The following is a 17,941-nucleotide window of genomic DNA, read 5'->3' on the forward strand; positions in this document are numbered from 1 at the left end:
GAACCTACACATGAAGAACTTTAAGCTGACACATCTGAGCTCTTAGGTACAGGGGGGCCTGCCAGGGAGGAGTTAAGTGTGGCTCAACAGACTTGTCCCACACTTGAGGGTTTGAGACAGCAAGCTGTCAAACAGGAAGCGGGGAATGTCAGTGGCACCTACAAGGTGTACTGGGAGGACAACCTCCTGTATTCAGAACCTAAGGAACCCAAGCCTGGTGCCACTAGGAGATTGGTAGTACCTGTGCAATACAGAGAGTTCTTGTTGACCTTAGCCCATGACATTCCCCTAGCTGGTCACCTGGGGCAAAACACAACCTGGGACAGGCTGGTCCCTCACTTTCACTGGCCCCAAATGTCAGAAGACACAAAGGAGTTTTGTCGCGCCTGTGTCACCTGTCAAGCCAGTGGCAAGACAGATGGCACTCCAAAGGCCTTCTTAATTCCACTTCCAATGGTTGGGGTACCCTTTGAAAGGGTAGGAGTTGACATTGTTGGCCCCCTAGATCCTCCCACAACTTCTGGAAACAGATTTATTCTGGTGGTGGTTGACCATGCTACCAGGTATCCAGAAGCCATGCCTCTTAGGACCACTACAGCTCCTGCCGTGGCTCCAAACAAATGGGTTGGTTGAGCGTTTTAACAAAACACTCAAAGGCATGATTATGGGGCTCTCTGAAAAACTCAGGAGGAGATGGGATGTCCTACTACCAAGCCTCCTCTTTGCCTACAGGGAGTTACCCCAGAAAGCAGTGGGCTAGAGCCCCTTTGGCCTCCTCTTTGGTCACCCTGTTAGGGGTCGACTTGGTCTTGTGAAGGAGGGATGGGAACAACCCCTGAAGCCCCCTAAACAAGACATAGTGGATTATGTACTTGGCCTCAGATCAAGGATGGCTGACTACAGGAAGAAGGCCAGTAAAAACCTTCATGCCAGCCAAGAATTGCAAAAGCCCAGAAGGCTGTCCTGACTGTGTACCAACCAGGACAGAAAGTGTATGGGTCCTAGAGCCTGTGGCTCAAGAGCACTCCAAGACAGGTGGAGTGGACCACACACAATTGTGGAAAAAAGGGTGAAGTCACTTATTTAGTAGACCTTGGCACTCCAAGAAGTCCCCCCAGGGAACTTCATGTGAACCGCCTAAAGCCCTACTATGACAGGGCTGACTTAACCCTGCTCATGGCCACTGATGAGGGGCAGGGAGAAGAGAGTGACCCTCTCCCTGATCTCTTCTCCAATCCTGCAGCTGATGTCTCAGTTGAGGGGGTAGTATTAGCAGATTGCCTTTCTGGGTCTCAAAAAGAAGACTGTAGAAATCTCTTAGGGCAGTTCCCAGAACAGTTTTCTCTTACACCTGGACAATCAACATGGTGTGAACACACCACTGATACAGGGGACAGCCTACCTGTTAAGAGTAAAATCTACAGGCAGCCTGACCATGTAAGGGGCTGTATCAAAGCAGAGGTGCAAAAGATGCTGGACCGAGGAGTCATTAAGGTGTAAGTACCATAGATACCCACTACACACCAGGCCAGCCTCCTACATCCACCATGTTTGGTGTTCAGCTGCGTGGATACATACTTGCGTTTGAATTACACCATTTGATAAAGTAAGTTAGGATCTGTAAAAATCCACTAAATTGACTTAGAACAAAACTTTTGATTTTCAATCTTTGAAATTTTGACTAAAACTGACCCAAAACAAGGGATACCATGGAGCTGGATCTGGTTATACTGAATAAACTCAAAGTGGCTGAGCTTAGGGTTCAGTGTAGGGCCAGGGAGCGACTTGCAGCTAGTAAGATTCGAAAGGCAGTGTTGATTAGATCCCTTAAGGCCAGAAACATACAGCCCCACAGAAGGAAGGGAAGAGGGAGGATAACCCCCAACAACATCCACCAGAAGAATGACACCCTGCCCATCACTTCAAGTACTAAATTTGTACTTCCAGCCAGGGAGGCAGGAAAGGCTCCCTCACAACTTGGAAGCCCTATCTGTAGAGAAAGAGAAGCTAGAAATAGAAAATAAGAAGTGGGCAAAGGAAGGAAAGGGAAGAAATAGTGGCAGCAATGAACAAGAAGATAGATGCTGGGATGCCCAGAGGTGGTGGGTTTAATTCCAGGCTTCTCAAGTGAATTGTTCCCATGTATGTAGAGGGGGACGAAATTGATAAATAGCTGACTGCATTTGAAAGGCCCTTAAGATGAGAAGGGTCCACTCTAAATATTGGGGTTCACTCCCCTGGGAACTGACACCAATACCTGGGAATATTAGGCTCCTGACCCTAAAGGGGGAGGCAGCAGAATTCTACCCAGTCATGAGGCAACGTCTGGTCAGAAAGTATGGTCTTAGAGAGACACAAGAGAGGAGATGGTGTCTACACAAAGAAGCCCCCCAGTGGTAGGCAGTCCACAGGGTTTGCTAGTGTAGGTTTGGGGGTGGAGATTGTCCCACAGATGGGGAACGGGTTAACAGAGGCAACCTTAGTGTCCCTAGGTGGGGTAGAATTTGCAACCCTGGCCACCTGGCCTCGCTGCATGGAGAGGTACAGGTAGAGGCCTAAAATCAATGGAACTGAGGTTGTGGCTCTGAGAGACACAGGAGCCAGTGTGACTATGGTCATAGAGAGGATAGTTTCTCTAGAGCAGATCATACCTGGTGTGTATCACCAGGTAACCTGTGCAGACAGCACGGCAAAACTCCATTCCATGGCAATGGTGAGTTTGGAATGGGGAGGTGTGACAGGACCTAAACAGGTGACTGTGTCGCCTGTACTCCCAGTGGACCTCCTACTGGGAAATGATCTTGAAGTACCTGACTGGTCGGGGTGGAGAGAACAGTCCATGCAAGGATGCTGAATCTCCCTGAGTGGGTATGTGCTGTGACCAGGGCACAGGCTGATGAGCAGGGAAAGGCTAGACACTTGGACTCTGGAATAATGGGCCAAGCATCCAATGACAAGAGAAAGGGCACTGGGACTGGTGAGCCAACCCAGAGAACTCCAGATGTGCAGAATGAATCTAACCCTGAGGGTGAGGATCTCACTTTTGAGGGTAAAATTTCACCCTGGCAAGATCTGGCTGACTTGGCAGAATTGACAGGAGCTGGTGGACCCATCAGAGAGGAGTTTTGTCCCCCAAAGATACAGAGAATTCCTCCTCACCCTAAGTCATGACATCCCCTTGGCAGGTCATTTGGGTCAGAATAAAACTTGGAATCAGTTGGTTAACCATTTCTATTGACCCAACATGGCGGCCAAAGTGAAGGAGTTCTGTAGCTCTTGTGCAGCCTGTCAGGCCAGTGGCAAGACAAGGAGTAAACCAAAGGCTCCCTTGATACCAGTGGTGGGACTCCCTTTGAGACTGTGGGGGTAGACATTGTTGGCCCCTAGACCCGCCAACTGCATCATGGAGCATCATAGCTGGTGGTAGTGGACTATGCCACAAGCTACCCTGAGGCTATTCCCCTCAGAACAGTCAATGCTCCTGAGGTGGCCTCTACTGGGTGTGTTTACCAGAGTGGGTTTCCCAAAGGAGGCTGTTTCAAATAGGGGCACAAATTTAAGGTCCAGCTATCTGAAAGTGATGTGTGAAGAATGTGGTGTCACCTACAAGTTCTCCACCCCATGTCATCCCCAGATTAAAGGTCTGGTAGAAAATTTCAAAAAGACCCTGAAGGCAATGATCAATGGTTTGTCTGACAAAGTCAGGAGGAGATGGGCTGTTCTTCTACCATGCCTACTGTTTGCCTACAGGGAGGTCCCACAAAAAGGGGTTAGCTTTAGCCCCTTTGAATTGAGAGTCTTGGAAAAAGCTGCTCAAGGAAGCCAAGGACAATGTGTTGGATTATATACTAGGCCCGAGATCTTGCATGGCAGAGTACATATACAGAGCAAGCAGGAACCTGGAGGCCAGCCAAGAGCTCATGAAGCTCTGGTATGACCAGAAGGCTATTATGCCTGAGTACAAACCAGGAAAACTGGTGTGGGTGTTGGAGCCTGTGGCTCCTAACGCCCTCCAGCACAAGTGAACTGGGCTCTATCCAATCCTAGAAAAGAAGGGTTAAGTTTCCTATCTGGTAGACTTTACCACCCCCCAGGAACCCTCACAGAGTCCTGCATTCAATAGGCTGAAACCCCACAAAAACAGGGCAGATATGACCATGCTGATGGTCACAGATGAAGGAGGAAAAGAGGAAACTGAGCACCTGTCAGACCTCCTCTCCCACAATGTGCAAGATGGGTCAGTGGAGGGAGTTGTACTCTCCCCCAAGTTAACAGACCAGAAGCAATAATAATGCAAACAAGTGTTAGAGTAGTTTGCTGGGCTGTTCCCCCTGACCCCTGGACCCACTACTTAGTGTGTTCATGACATTGACACTGGTGACAGCCTACCTGTCATGAGCAAGTTGTCCAGGTTGCCTGACCAAGTCAGAGCCAGCATCAAACCTGAGGTAGCTAAGATGCTGGAATTTGGGGTAATTGACCCTCTGCCGGTTCATGGGCCTGTCCAATAGTGCTGGTACCCAAACCTAATCACTAGGAAGAAAAGAAGAAGTTAAGCTTCTGGGTGCACTACAGAGGATGGAATGCAGTCACAAAGACTTATGCTCATTCCATACCTGGAGCTGGTGAGCTCACTGACAGGTTAGGGGCTGCTAAGTACCTGAGTACATTTGATTTTACTTCAGTCTACTGGCAGATGGCCCTCAGTGAAGGAGACAAGGAGAGGTCTGCATTCTCCACATCAGAGGGACGTTACCAATTTAATGTAATGCACTTTGGCTTAAGGAAAGTCCCTGCCACCTTCCAAAGGTTGGTGAATAGGGTCCTGTCTGGGCTTGAGCATTTCAGTGCCACTCATCTAGATGATATATCTGTGTACAGTTCCACCTGGGTGGATCACTTAAACCACCTGAAGAAAGTGCTTCAGGCCCTGCAGCAGGCAGGCTTGACCGTTAAAGTGGGTAAGTGCCATATATGGCAGAGTTCAGTTGTGTACCTGGGTCACCTTTTAGGAGGAGGCCATGTACACCCTCTCCAGGCCAAAATCCAAGCCATATTGGGTTAGACCGCTTCTACCACCCAGACACAGGTCAGGTCCTTCGTTGGTCTGACTGGGTATTATTGAATATTTATTTAGAACTATGGGACCATTGTGGCTTCCCTGACAGAACCCACTTCTAAAAACAAGCCAAAAAAAGTCATGTGGACCCCAGAGGGTCAGACGACCTTTGACACTGTGAAAGAGGCTATGTGGTCAGCACCAGTGTTACTGGCCCCTGAATTCACAAAGGAATTGGTGGCTCAGACAGATGCTTCAGAACATGGGACTGGGCAGGTTTGGCACACATAAATGAGGAGGGCATTGATCAGACAGTTGCCTTCATTAGCAGGCATCTACTCCACAGAGAGCAAGGATGGCGTGCTATTGAGAGGGAAGCCTTTTCTGTAGTTTGGCCCCTGAAAAAGCTGAGACCATACCTGTTTGGTACTAGCTTAAGTGTGCAAACTGACCACAGACCTATCATATGGCCCATGCAGATGAGGGGGGAGAATCCAAAGCTTTTCAGGTGGTCCGTTTTTCTATAGGGGATAGGCTTCACAGTGAAACACAGACCTGGGGTGGCTCATGCCAATGCAGATAAACTTTCCAGGTTTTTCCACTCAGATGATGAGGACTACCAGGGTGTACGTTGGTTACCCATCACCTTTCGTTTGGGAGGGGGCCGTGTGAGAAAGACATCCTTTTAGCCCTGTTCACCCCATTTTTTTCTGACTGATAATGGTGGGAACTAACTATGACTGTGCCCTGGGCTCTTTTAACCAGGCCCAGGGCCAGTGCTCTGTCTGAAAAGTTCTATGTTAATTAGGTATAATTACAATTGGCAATGACAGACCCCTGTAACTCCCTACTATATAATAAGGCAACTCAAACTACCTACAGGTCCCTAGTATATAATAGGGCTGGGAGGTTTAGAGGCCCAGTAGATTTTCTGCACTGCAGTGTACACTGCTATGTTGCCTGCTGTTACTTTTAAAGGCAGCCCTACTTTGCAGACTGTCTTCAAAAATAAAATATGTGTAAATTCGACTTTGGAATTAAGGGTATTTCCAAAGTGACAATCTACTTTATTTTACATACAAGTCACCCGAAGGTCTGCCCTAGCTTTCCCAGGGGTGGGATGCCATGTAACTATGAGCAGGGCCATTAAAAAGATGTTTTATATGCCATAGTGAGGGAAAAACTGCCCATTTAATTTTGCCCATTGTATATACCTACCTCCATAAGCTAACATTGGAATATTTTTATATAAGTATAAATATTATTAGGAGTGAGCTACAAATGTCATTCAAGGACTCAACACACAGGAAATGAAAAATCTAACAATTTACCACTGTTGAATTTCATAACTATTACAGAAAGAAGTTATATGATTTTCTTTTCTGTTAGCCAAAATTCAGCCTTTCAGCAGCCTCTCCTGATTGGCCAGCCTTAACAGGATTAGCCAGGCTGCTTCGATGAGGTGATAAGTGGCCTGCGTGAAGCAGAGGTTATCGGATGGGGGGAGTTCAATCAATCTATCAGGGATTTCTAAAGCGCAGCTACTCACCCATGAGGGACTTACAACGCTGGGGGATGTAGAGGGGGTGCTGGTTCAGTCGAAGAGCCAGGTCTTGAGGTCCTTCCTGAACTGTGACAGGGTGGGGGATTGCCTGAGGTGGATGGGGAAGGTGTTCCAGGTCTTGGTGGCGATGTGGGAGAAGGATCTTCCTCCGGCTGTGGTTTTACGGATGCAGGGGATGTTGGCGAGGGCCTGGTCGGTGGAGCGGAGTTGTCTGGAGGGAGTGTACAAGGAGAGTCTGCTGTGATTGAAGTAGGCTGGTCCGGCATTGTGTAGGGCCTTTTAGGCATGGTCAGGAGCTTGAAGGTGATTCTCTTGTTGATAGGCAGCCAGTGTAGGTATTTCAGAAGGGCGGAGGTGTGGCTGTGTCGTGGGGCATTCTTGATGAGACGGGTGGAGGCGTTCCTGATGAGTTGTAGTCTTTTCCAGGTCTTGGCGGTTATTCCGGCATAAAGTGCACTGCCGTAGTTGAGGCGGCTGCTGACGAGGGCCTGGGTGACTATCCTTCTGGATTCGGAGGGTATCCACTTGTATATTTTTCGAAGCATGAGCAGGGTGTGGAAGCAACCTGATGAGACAGCGCTCATCTGTCGGTCCATTGAGAGCGATGAGTCTAAGTTGACGCTGAGGTTGAGGGTGTGGTTTGTGGGGGTGGGGGCGTTTCCGAGGGCGGTGGGCCACCAGGAATCATTCCAGGCGGAGGGTATGGAGCCAAGGATGAGGACTTCTTTTTTGTCTGAGTTCAGTTTGAGGCAACTATCTTTCATCCAGGCCGTGACTGCTTTTCTTCCTTCGTGGAAATTGTTCTTAGCAGTTGTCGGGTTATTGGTGAGGGAGACTATCAGTTGGGTGTCATCGGCGTAGGAGACGATGTTGAGTGTGTGGCTTCTGACGATGGCGGCCAGTGGGGTCATGTAGAGGTTGAAGAGGGTGGGACTCAACGATGATCCTTGGGGGACGTCGCAGCTGATCTTTGGGGCTTCCGAGAGAAAGGGGAGGAGTCGGACCTTCTATGTTCTGCCGGTGAGGAACGAGGAGACCCATTGCAGTGCTGAGTCCCTGATGCCGGCATCGTGGAGACGGGTGCTTAGCGTGTCGTGTGAGACTGTGTCGAAGGCGGCAGAAAGGTCCAGGAGGATGAGGACGACGGTCTCGCCTCAGTCGAGGAGGGTGCGGATGTCATCGGTGGCAGTGAGGAGGACGGTCTTGGTGCTATAGTTGCTTCTGAATCCTGACTGAGAGGGGTCCAGGATGTTGTTTGCTTCCAGGAAGGCGGTGAGTTGCCTTCTCAATGACTTGTCCTGAGCACAAGCCAGAATGGGGGCTGGGTAAATCAAATTGGGCTTCAAAGAGCGGGGCAGAAAGGAATGCCAACCAGACCTACCCCCACACCCTCTACCCACCAGGCAGATGGCAGGCCTAGGTATGGAATTTGCAGATGGTCTGGAGTGGGAGGGTTAATGGATATGAGCCACCCCAGTAGGTTGATTTAGCCAGGTCTTGCTCTTCTGGAGAGGAATCCTCCATCTTGGATTTTTAAAGTGCAGTGCTTTGTGGGACAACAAAATGCCACCCTTTGGAGAAAGCAGTGATACTTTGGTGTGGAGCCCTGAATTTCACTGGGAAGGGGTGCCCCCCTGCTTGTGCCCCTCCCCCAAGATCACTGAATAAATATATGAGAGCTGCACAGCAACTCAGATCTCCTGCCTGAAACTACAAGCAAAAGATGGACTGCCCTGCGGGAACCCTGGTCTGCACCCAAAGGACTGCTCTCGGAAGGACTACTCCTGCTGCACATTGGGAACTACAGCCCTGAGGACTTTGCCTTGCTTCCAAAAGGATTAAGAAGTGGACTCCCTGAAAGCAACAGGTTAACAAAGCTTCTCTGCACCATCTCCATAAGAAGTTGCCAGCCTGGACTGTGTCCAGTGTCTTTTAAGGATTTGGCCAAGTGCATTTTGGGAATTGTAGTCCAACTTTCCAAAGACCATCTCAGAGCTTCTAGACCCTTGGATTTGCATGTTGAACACTTTAAGCCCTCAAGGGGAACTTCAGGAAGAAGTTACAGAAAAAGCTCCATAAGTGTACTGACCCAACATCAGCGGCCAAGCCTACAACATTCAACTGCGACCCGGCCTACATTTCAGGTTCGTCCCACTGAAAGCTTTGGAGTTACAGACTTCCAGGATTGATTGGGGCCTTGCAGAACAGCAATCCAATGATGTTGCATCAAAATCGGCTTGTTGAAAAGGACCGCATGATGTCGGAAGAACATCCTCCAGAAAAACAACCAAGTCCAAAGGTAAAGTTTTGACCAAGGCCTCCTGTTCAGTGTATTTGAGCAGGGCTCCATCGCAGTTGGCCTTAAATTGTGACTTGGTCCCAGGCTAGCATGGCCAGATGTCCCCGGATGGCACTATTGGCTTTTAAGCACTAAAAAGCTAATTTTTTGGTTTCCTTTATTGGTTTTTATTTTTCCTATATTATATTCCTATTTGTGTGAATTGGTGTGGTATTTGTATGTTGTGTTGTGTCTTATTTATTTACTGTATTGGTGTATTTAAATGCTTTACATACCTGTCTCCTGAGTTACATCTGCCTGCTCGCAGCCAGCTGCCAAGGGTTGAGCCAGGGGTTGAGCCAGGGGCTAAAGTACTGAGACCTTGACTGGACCTTATGAGGTGGTGGCCTGATTACTAATGATAAGTGCATCTTATCCCTACTAATAGTCCATCCTCCAACAGTCTGTTATTGCAATTTTGTTTACCAACTTCAGAAGGATGAAAGCCTGAACTGATCTTGTCAGGATTCAAACTCATAACCTGCTAGGTATCCTGAAACGTAAACAACAAGGGATTAAAACCTTGAGTTACTTGGTGCTAAAACATCATGGCCGGGCGTGGCCAAGATGGCGGTGTGAGCGGACGCGTTGGTCCGGGCTCCGCTGCCCAGGCCTCTGAAATTGCTTTGCGGCCCCTGATTTTGTGGCCTGAGGGGGCCCTGCTATAGCGCATGAGGTAGTGGGGCAGCGAGTGTCCCAATAAAACCGGGGGCGCCCGCGGCCAGCACTGCCGGGTGCGAGGAGTTCCACGCCTTGGACTGGCGCTCGCTGCAGGCGGGACCGGTGTGCTGCGGTCCGTGCCGCGAGGTGGGCCCGGAGCCGGCGGCCTGCTGGCTCGGCGTGGGGCGAGGCGGTGCCCGTGGTGGAGGACGCGAATGGGCAGAGAAGAGGAGCCCATGAGGCGAGCCTGGTGCTAAGCTGGGCACTGGGGCCCAGGAGCCCAGGAGGCAGCTGCACCCTCCTTGTTTGCCCCAGCAGCAGGGAGCCCCAAAGAAGACGCTAAGCGGTTGTAAGTGCTCTTGTGCCGCCGGGCACTGACGTGGAGGAGTTGGCGATGGCGCAGTGGGCCTGGGTCACTGGTCAGTGGATCGGGTGGCCCGAGGAGGCCTTGCTTAGAGCGGAAGTGAGCCGTGGGGTGGAGGAGCCTTGCAGAGAGCCCTGTAGCGAAAGACCAACTGCTGCTAGTAGGGGAGTGAGGCCAGGAGAATAAAGCCCCGGGCGACGACGCACAGAGGTCCAGTTGAGTCCCTTATGCCTTTGCAGTAAGAGAGCAGAGGTGATGGTGGCCTCCAAGTCCAAGCGGGACCGGACGGTAAGAGATATGCTGACTGGAGGGCACACAGGCCCGGCAGGGGCCCCTGAGAAACCGCCACCTGCGAGGTCTCCCGAGGTAAGGCGAGAGATGCTAGAGGACGAGGCAGCCCCAGTCACGAAGGGCTTTCTTACCTCCTTGTTCGAATCGCTTCGCAGCGACCTGCAGGAACTCCGCAAAGACATATCTCAGGAGGTGAAGGAACTGCGGGTTGAGCTCACATCTTTGGGCGAGCGAGTAGCACACGTGGAGGATGGTGAAACGGCCCGTGGTGAGGAGCTGGCAGACCTGCAGCAGGAGGTTCTGCGCTTGTGGGAGAAGCAGGATCTCCTCCAGATGACGGTGGAGGACCTGGAGAATCGGTCGCGCAGACATAACAACCGCATTAGAGGGGCGCCGATCGGGGCAGAGAAGGACGACATTAGAGACTTTGTGGTGGCGTTGTTCCGCTCGGTCCTTGACCTGGAGGAGTCGCAGGAAATTGTCCTGGATAGAGTCCATCGCGTGGGCCGATCTGGCGGAGCTGGGGACCACCCGCCGGATATCCTGGCATGTTTCCACAATTTTGGGCTGAAAGAAAGTATTTTGCAACGGGCGCGCAACTTCTTGCAGGTTCACTTTAGAGGTCATCAGCTCCAACTATACCAGGACCTTTCGGTTCGGACTTTACAACGGCGGCATGAGTTGAAGCCCATTACAGAGTATTTGCGTGCACATGCTGTGTCTTACTCGTGGGGTCATCCGTTCCGTCTTGCTTTCTGCTACATCAGGTAAAGTCTGTGTTGGAGGCGGGACGGATCCTGGGCTTGGAGGGAGACGTCCTGGATTCGGACTCGAAGCTGGGTCCGGGCGGCGGGAGACGTCCGCGCTGGCGGATGAAGCAGAAAAGGAGGAAACAGCAGCGCCCTACTGCGTTGGAGCAGATCTCGGAACGCCAATCGGCTGTGAACAGCGTAGTGGCTGGGACAAGTGCCTAGGCGAGGAGCGGCGGGAGTCCCCGGATAGAAGTGGGCTGTTCATTGTGGGCCTGCGACCGATGAGTGGGGCCTGGGCGGCGGAGTCGACGGACCTGGTGGGCGAATTTGTGTGGTTCTACAGCCCTGCTGAGACTTTTTCCTCTTTGGGATGTGTGTGAGAGGACTGTTTTATTATGAGCATCTGTTGTGCATTATGGTTATATGTTGGTATGCTTCCCTGCGTGTCTGGTCATTAAAGGTCATAATGGGCGGGCTGGGTGATTTTGGGTGGCTGAGGTCCTGCTCTGGGTTGTGGCCCCTCCGCAAAACTCCTCCCCCCCGGGCAATCTCTCCTTTGTGATGTATGACAGTTAAATGTCTAAGTTTGAATGTTCGCAGGCTTAACAGCCCGACTAAGCGGTTAGTGATACTGTCAAGTCTAGAGAAATCCGGGAGTCATATTTGTTTATTACAAGAAACACACTTATTGCACAAAGACACATTTCGCATGCGCTCACGGTGGTTCCCTAGACAGTTTTGGTCATCCGCAACTACGAAGCACGCGGGGGTAGCCATATTGCTTTCAAAGGCTTTTGCCGGGGAGATAGTGGGGAAGGTGCACAAAGTGCAAGGCAGGCTTTTGGCTATGAGAATAAGACTTGGGGCTTTCTCTTTCACTGTTGCTTCGCTTTATGCTCCGAACGCCCAACAGGAAGCATTCCTGAGGCAGGCGGTTTCCCCAACACTTAGCTAGCCAGATAGGGCCATCTTGGTAGGAGGGGATTTTAACTTGGTGATGGATAACGAGCTCGACCGCTCGGGTCAACGCTTTGGGCAGGTGGGGCATTATCGGAGTTGGGACGTCAGTGGTTGGCTGAATGTGGGTTGGAGGATGTGTGGACGAAGTTGCATCCCACGCTCCGGGACTACTCCTTTTATTCAGCTGCGACCAAGACTTATGCGCAGCTCAATCTGTTTCTGGCCTCACAGGAGTTCTTGTCCCGGGTTAGGGAGGCCATGATTGAACCTAGGGCTTTGACTGATTATGCTCTGATTACTGTGGAGGTTACCATGGAGGTGGGTCGCGTGGGTGCTCTAAGCTGGTGCTTTAGGGATTCTCTGCTCCAGAGTGAGACAGTGGTGGAGTTGCTTCAGCGCGCAATTACGGACTACCTTAGCTTTAATGACAATGGCAGTACGGCTTTGGAGACTGTGTGGGAGGCCCTGAAGGCAGTAGTGCGGGGCGAGGTGATGGCGCTGTCCGCGAGAGATAATAAGGCAAGGAGAGAGATAAGGGAGGAGTTGGAGCGGAAGGTGACTGTGCTGGAGCGTTCCCATAAATCCACTGGTGCGCCTAGAATCTAGCGGGAATTAGAGAAAGTGCGGCAGCAGTTGAAGAGGTTGGACTGGGATAGGGCGGAGTATGTGGTAGCGCAGCTTAAGCACACATACTACATTGGGAGCAATAGGTGCGAAAAGCTCTCGGCACACCGGTTGCAAGAGCAACGAGCGGCGTCAGTGATAAAACTGATCCGATCTCCGTCCGGGAGGGAGGCCCGCAGGAGTGACCAGATTGCAGAGGCTTTTGCAGAGTTCTACCGGGGGGTTATACGCAGCGGAGGTGCGAGACAATGCGGCCCTGGATTCCTTTTTAGAAGGTATAGCAATCACTCCTCTTGGTGAGAAGGAGGCGTCTCAGCTGGACCAACAGATAAGGTTGGAAGAGGTTATATCGCCGATTTCCCACCTAAAGACTGGGAAATCCCCTGGCCCTGACGGGTTTACGGCATTATTTTATACGACCTTCCGTGCAGAACTTGCCCCGCTCTTGGTGAGGCTTTTCAATTCCTTCCGGATGTCGGGAGCACTGACGCCTAGCATGTTGGACGCCACCATTGTTGTTATACATAAGCCGGGCAAAGACCCAGAGGAGTGTGCTTCATATAGGCCGATTTCACTCCTGAATATAGATGCCAAGCTATTCACTGGGAGTCTTGCTCACCGCCTTAATTTTTATATGCCAGGCCTTATTGACCCGGACCAGTCAGGTTTTATTCCAAACCGACAATGTAGCGACAACACAAAGCGTCTTCTGCATTTGTTAGATAAACTAGATCGATCGCGAAGGGAAGCGCTTTTCCTCTCTGTTGATGCCGAAAAGGCATTTGATAAGGTCCATTGGCCATACCTCTTTCGGGTGCTGGAGCGTTTCAGTTTGCGCCCTGGGTTTAGGTCTTGGATCCGGAGCGCCTATCGGTCTCCCAGAGCGGCGGTTCATGTTGATGGAGTGCTTTCTCTGCCATTCCCGGTTGGGCGGGGGGACTAGACAGGGGTGCCCGCTCTCTCCCCTTTTGTTTGCGCTATATATGGAGCACCTCGCACAACGATTGCGGGACAGCTCCTTGGTTTCTGGTGTGAAATTCGGCGGGCATCGCCATCTCATTACCCTGTATGCAGACAATGTCATCCTTACCCTTGAGGAGCCTGCGATTTTGCTACCGGCGCTTATGGAGATAATAACCGAGTTTAGCCAGGTTTCGGGATTCCGGGTGAGCATGCAGAAGTCCCAGGTCCTTAGTTTGTCAGTCAGCTTGGATCATGAGGAAACCTTGAGAGCTAGGTACCCCTTTCTTTGGTCGTCTTCGCGTCTTTCCTACTTAGGGGTTGAATTAGCGACTTCAGCTGCCAAGACGGTGAGCCTGAATTACACGAAGTTGGTTCGTGAGGTGCAGCGGGACCTGGAGTCATGGGGGAGACACAAAGGGGGTCATTCTGACCCTGGCGGCCGGTGGCCGCCAGGGCCACCGACCACGGGAGCACCGCCAACAGGCTGGCGGTGCTCCCACGAGCATTCTGACCGCGGCGGTTCAGCCGCGGTCAGAAGCGGCAAGTCGGCGGGCTCCCGCCGACTTACCGCTGCTCGTTTGAATCCTCCATGGCTGCGGAGCGCGCTCCGCAGCCATGAGGATTCTGACCCCCCCTACCGCCATCCTGTTCATGGCGGGAAAGCCGCCATGAACAGGATGGCGGTAGGGGGAGTCGCGGGGCCCCTGGGGGCCCCTGCCGTGCCCATGCCAATGGCATGGGCACGGCAGGGGCCCCCGTAAGAGGGCCCGCAAAGTATTTCAGTGTCTGCCTTGCAGACACTGAAATACGCGACGGGTGCCACTGCACCCATCGCACCTTCCCACTCCGCCGGCTCGATTACGAGCCGGCATCCGCGTGGGAAGGGAGTTTTTCCCTGGGCTGGCGGGCTGTCTTTTGGAGACCGCCCGCCAGCCCAGGGAAAAACTCATAATACCCTCCGCGGTCTTCTGACCGCGGAGCGGTATTATGGGGGCGGAATTCTGGCGGGCGGCCTCTGCCGCCGATCGCCAGAATCAGAATCACCCCCAAACTGTCTTGGTTGGGTAGGGTGGCGGTGGTGAAGATGACAACCCTGCCACGTATACTATATGTGTTTCAGGCGCTTCCGTTGACGCCACCTCCTCGGACGATATCCACTCTTCAATCAGCAGTTCTGAGATTCGTGTGAGAGGGTAGGCCGGCGCGTCTCCCGCAGCAGGTTTTATATTGTCCTAAGAGCGGGGGAGGGCTAGCGGTTCCCTGTCTTTTGCAATATTTTCAGGTGACACAATTGCGCTTTCTTCTAGAGTGTAGTCGTCCACTCACTGAGAAACATTGGTGTTTTATGGACCAGGAGGTGGCGGGCTCTCACATATGGAAGGAGCCTTGGCTCTGGCTCCGGCACAGGGCGGGAGGACTTTATTCTTCCCCGATTACAGGAGCAACGCTACACGTATGGGATGCGGTGGCTTGCCGATCGGGGTTGACGTCCTTTCCGTCCCCGATGACCCCCATAGGTGCGAACCCTGATTTTGAGCCTGGACTTCGTCTGGAAGGCCTGAGGCACTGGTATGAAGGGGGTTGCAAGAGGGTGGGAAGCCTTTTTGACGAACAAGGGGTATTGTCCTTCGAACAGATACGGGAGACGTACGGCTTGTTGGAGGCAGATAGGCTGATGTATTATCAGATACAGCACTGGGCTCTCCAGCCGGCTAACAGAGCATTAATAGATAGGCCACTTAAGACGTTCGAGAAATGGCTGTTGCTAAAGAAGGACAATAAAAGAGTTATCTCAGAACTTTATCGGCTTCTGCAGGGGGAGAAGCGTCCGCCTAAGTCAAAGGGACAGTCAAGATGGGAGAGAGAGCTGGAGAAGGAATTTTCAGATGAGGAGTGGGACAGAATATTCTATTGGATTCACCACACAGCCTATAAAGCAGCAGGGACTGAGACATCATATAAAGTGGCTTCGTACTGGTATTACACTCCAGCACGGATACACGCATGGGACCATGTTAAGTCTGATCTCTGTTGGAGGGGGTGTGGAGCCACAGGTACACTTGTGCATCTACTTTGGCACTGCCCCAAGCACCATCGTTATTGGGCAAGCATTATAGATGATATAGATGCAGCATTCCAAACCAAGATCCCCAGATTCCCATCGTACATTTTGTTGGGGTTGCCCAATCCCCTTACCTTTCCCTTGAGATTTTTAAAAGGGAGGCAGATGGCTCTGGCACTTAACGCAGCGTTACAGCTGATCCTGGCGTTGTGGGGTACGGATAGGCTTCCGACGCATGTCTCATGGCTTCAGAAGCTGTGGTTTATCGTCGCCATGGAGAAACTCACCCTAGCCTCCCAGCAGCGGATGGGGGGGAAATGAGTGAATTATGGAAGCCATTCCTTCAGATCCAATCTGCAGAATTTACTGAGGTGACAGGCCTATTTGATGGTCTTGAGGCTAACTTGAACTTTGGCTAGAATGTTGTGGGGAGGGATGTCTGGGAGGTTTGCGATTGGGTGGGCGGGAGGGAGGAGTAGTGGAGTGGAGAAAAACTAAGGTGAGACAGGTGCTGGAGGGGAAGCATTGTTGGTATGTGTTTATTTTTGTGTTTACACAGGGCCTCATGAGGGGGACTTGCAGTCTGAAGACTATTGGGCGTTGCCTGGTTGCTCGCTGGACTGTAAGGAAGGGGCGGGCGGTGATGTCCTTTTGGGCATGGTGCGGGACTAATTGGAGGGACTTTATCTGTAGATTTGAGTTCTTACTGCATGATTTTTTTTCTCACGGCCCTGTGATATGCTGTTTTTTGTATGTTACATGTTCAAAATAATAAGCAGATTTGATCCATAAAACATCATGGCCTAGATATACAAAAAAATTGCATTGGATTTGCATATTTTTTAGTGTAGAATCGATGAAAAATCCTAACAGCACTCCCTGCAGGGTCTCTGCTGCCACTAACCTTTGCCTGCAAAAGCTCACATTACCCCCTCACCACTCTACACCAGATCACTGCACCAGCAGGCAGGAGATGCATCAATATCACTGTCTGTGTGAGCATAAAAATTCCCATAGTAGTGATGTATCACATTGCCAGGGCTAACATGAATTCAAACCAGCAATAGTTCACTGCATTCTCTGACTACAATTTCTCAATGGTATTGTTGGAAGTGGCCCTTTTTGCAGGGTTATCCCCAAACTTGTTGCCTTCTTCCTCCAATTTTTCTGATCTGTTTTTGCTGGTTAATTTTCTCTGTGCACTTTACCACTGCTGGATCAGTGCTAAAGTGCAAGTGCTCCCTATGTAAATTTTATTGGTGATTGGTTTATCCATGATTGGCATAGTTTATTTACTAGTAAGTCCCTAGTAAAGTGCACTAGAGGTGTCAAGGGCCTTTAAATCAAATGCTACTAATGGGCCTGCAGCACTGGTTGTGTCACCTACATGGGTAGCCCTGTGAACATGTCTTAGACCTGCCACTGCAGTGTCAGTGTGTGCAGTTTTAAACTGCCAATTCGATCTGGCAAGAGTACCCACTTGCCAGGCCCAAACTTTCCCTTTTACTACATGCAAGATACCCCTAAGGTAGATCTTATGTAGCCCCAAGGGCAGGATGCAGTGTATGTTAAAGGTGGGACATCTACTAAAGTGTTATACATGCCCTAACAGTTAAATACTGCCAAATTTGTTTTTCACTATTGCAAGGCCTACCCCTCTCATAGGTTAACATGGGGGCAGCCTTTAATTATCCTTAAAGTACAGTTTCCCTTTGAGAACGTATAGAGGAAAGGAGTTTGGAGTTCCTGAACTTACAATTTAAAAATACATCTTTTGGTAAAATTTGTTTTTAAATTGTTTCAAAAGGCCACTTTTAGAAAGTGAGTATTTTTTTGCTTAAGCCATTCTGTGCCTCTGCCTGCTTGTGTATTCCATGTCTGGGTCAGACTGACAGTTGGGCTGTTGTGAGTTCTCTCTAGACAGTGACACAAAGGGAGCTGGGATGTAGCCTGCATTTCCTGATGGGCCATCTGGGTTAGGGTGGACGGAGGAGTGGTCACTTATACCTGAAAGGGCTGTGCCTGCCCTCACACAATGCAGTCTCTGACCCCCTGGAGTGTGTCTGGGGCCAGGCCTGGGCATGGCAGGATCTTGTGAACAACAGAAACCTTCCTTTGAAGTATGCCTACTTCAAAGGCAGAAAGGGGTATAAATAGTGGACCCAAAACCCCAGACTTTTATAATCTTTCTAGATCAAGAGGAACCTCTGCCAAGGAGAAGAGCTGAAGAGCTGGAGGAGGAGTACTGCCCCTTTACTGTGTGTGCTTTGCTGGGTTAGCCTGCAGTTGCTGCTTTTGTCATAA

The sequence above is a fragment of the Pleurodeles waltl genome, chromosome 1_1, assembly GCF_031143425.1.
Source record: "Pleurodeles waltl isolate 20211129_DDA chromosome 1_1, aPleWal1.hap1.20221129, whole genome shotgun sequence".
NCBI classification, from domain to species: domain Eukaryota; kingdom Metazoa; phylum Chordata; class Amphibia; order Caudata; family Salamandridae; genus Pleurodeles; species Pleurodeles waltl.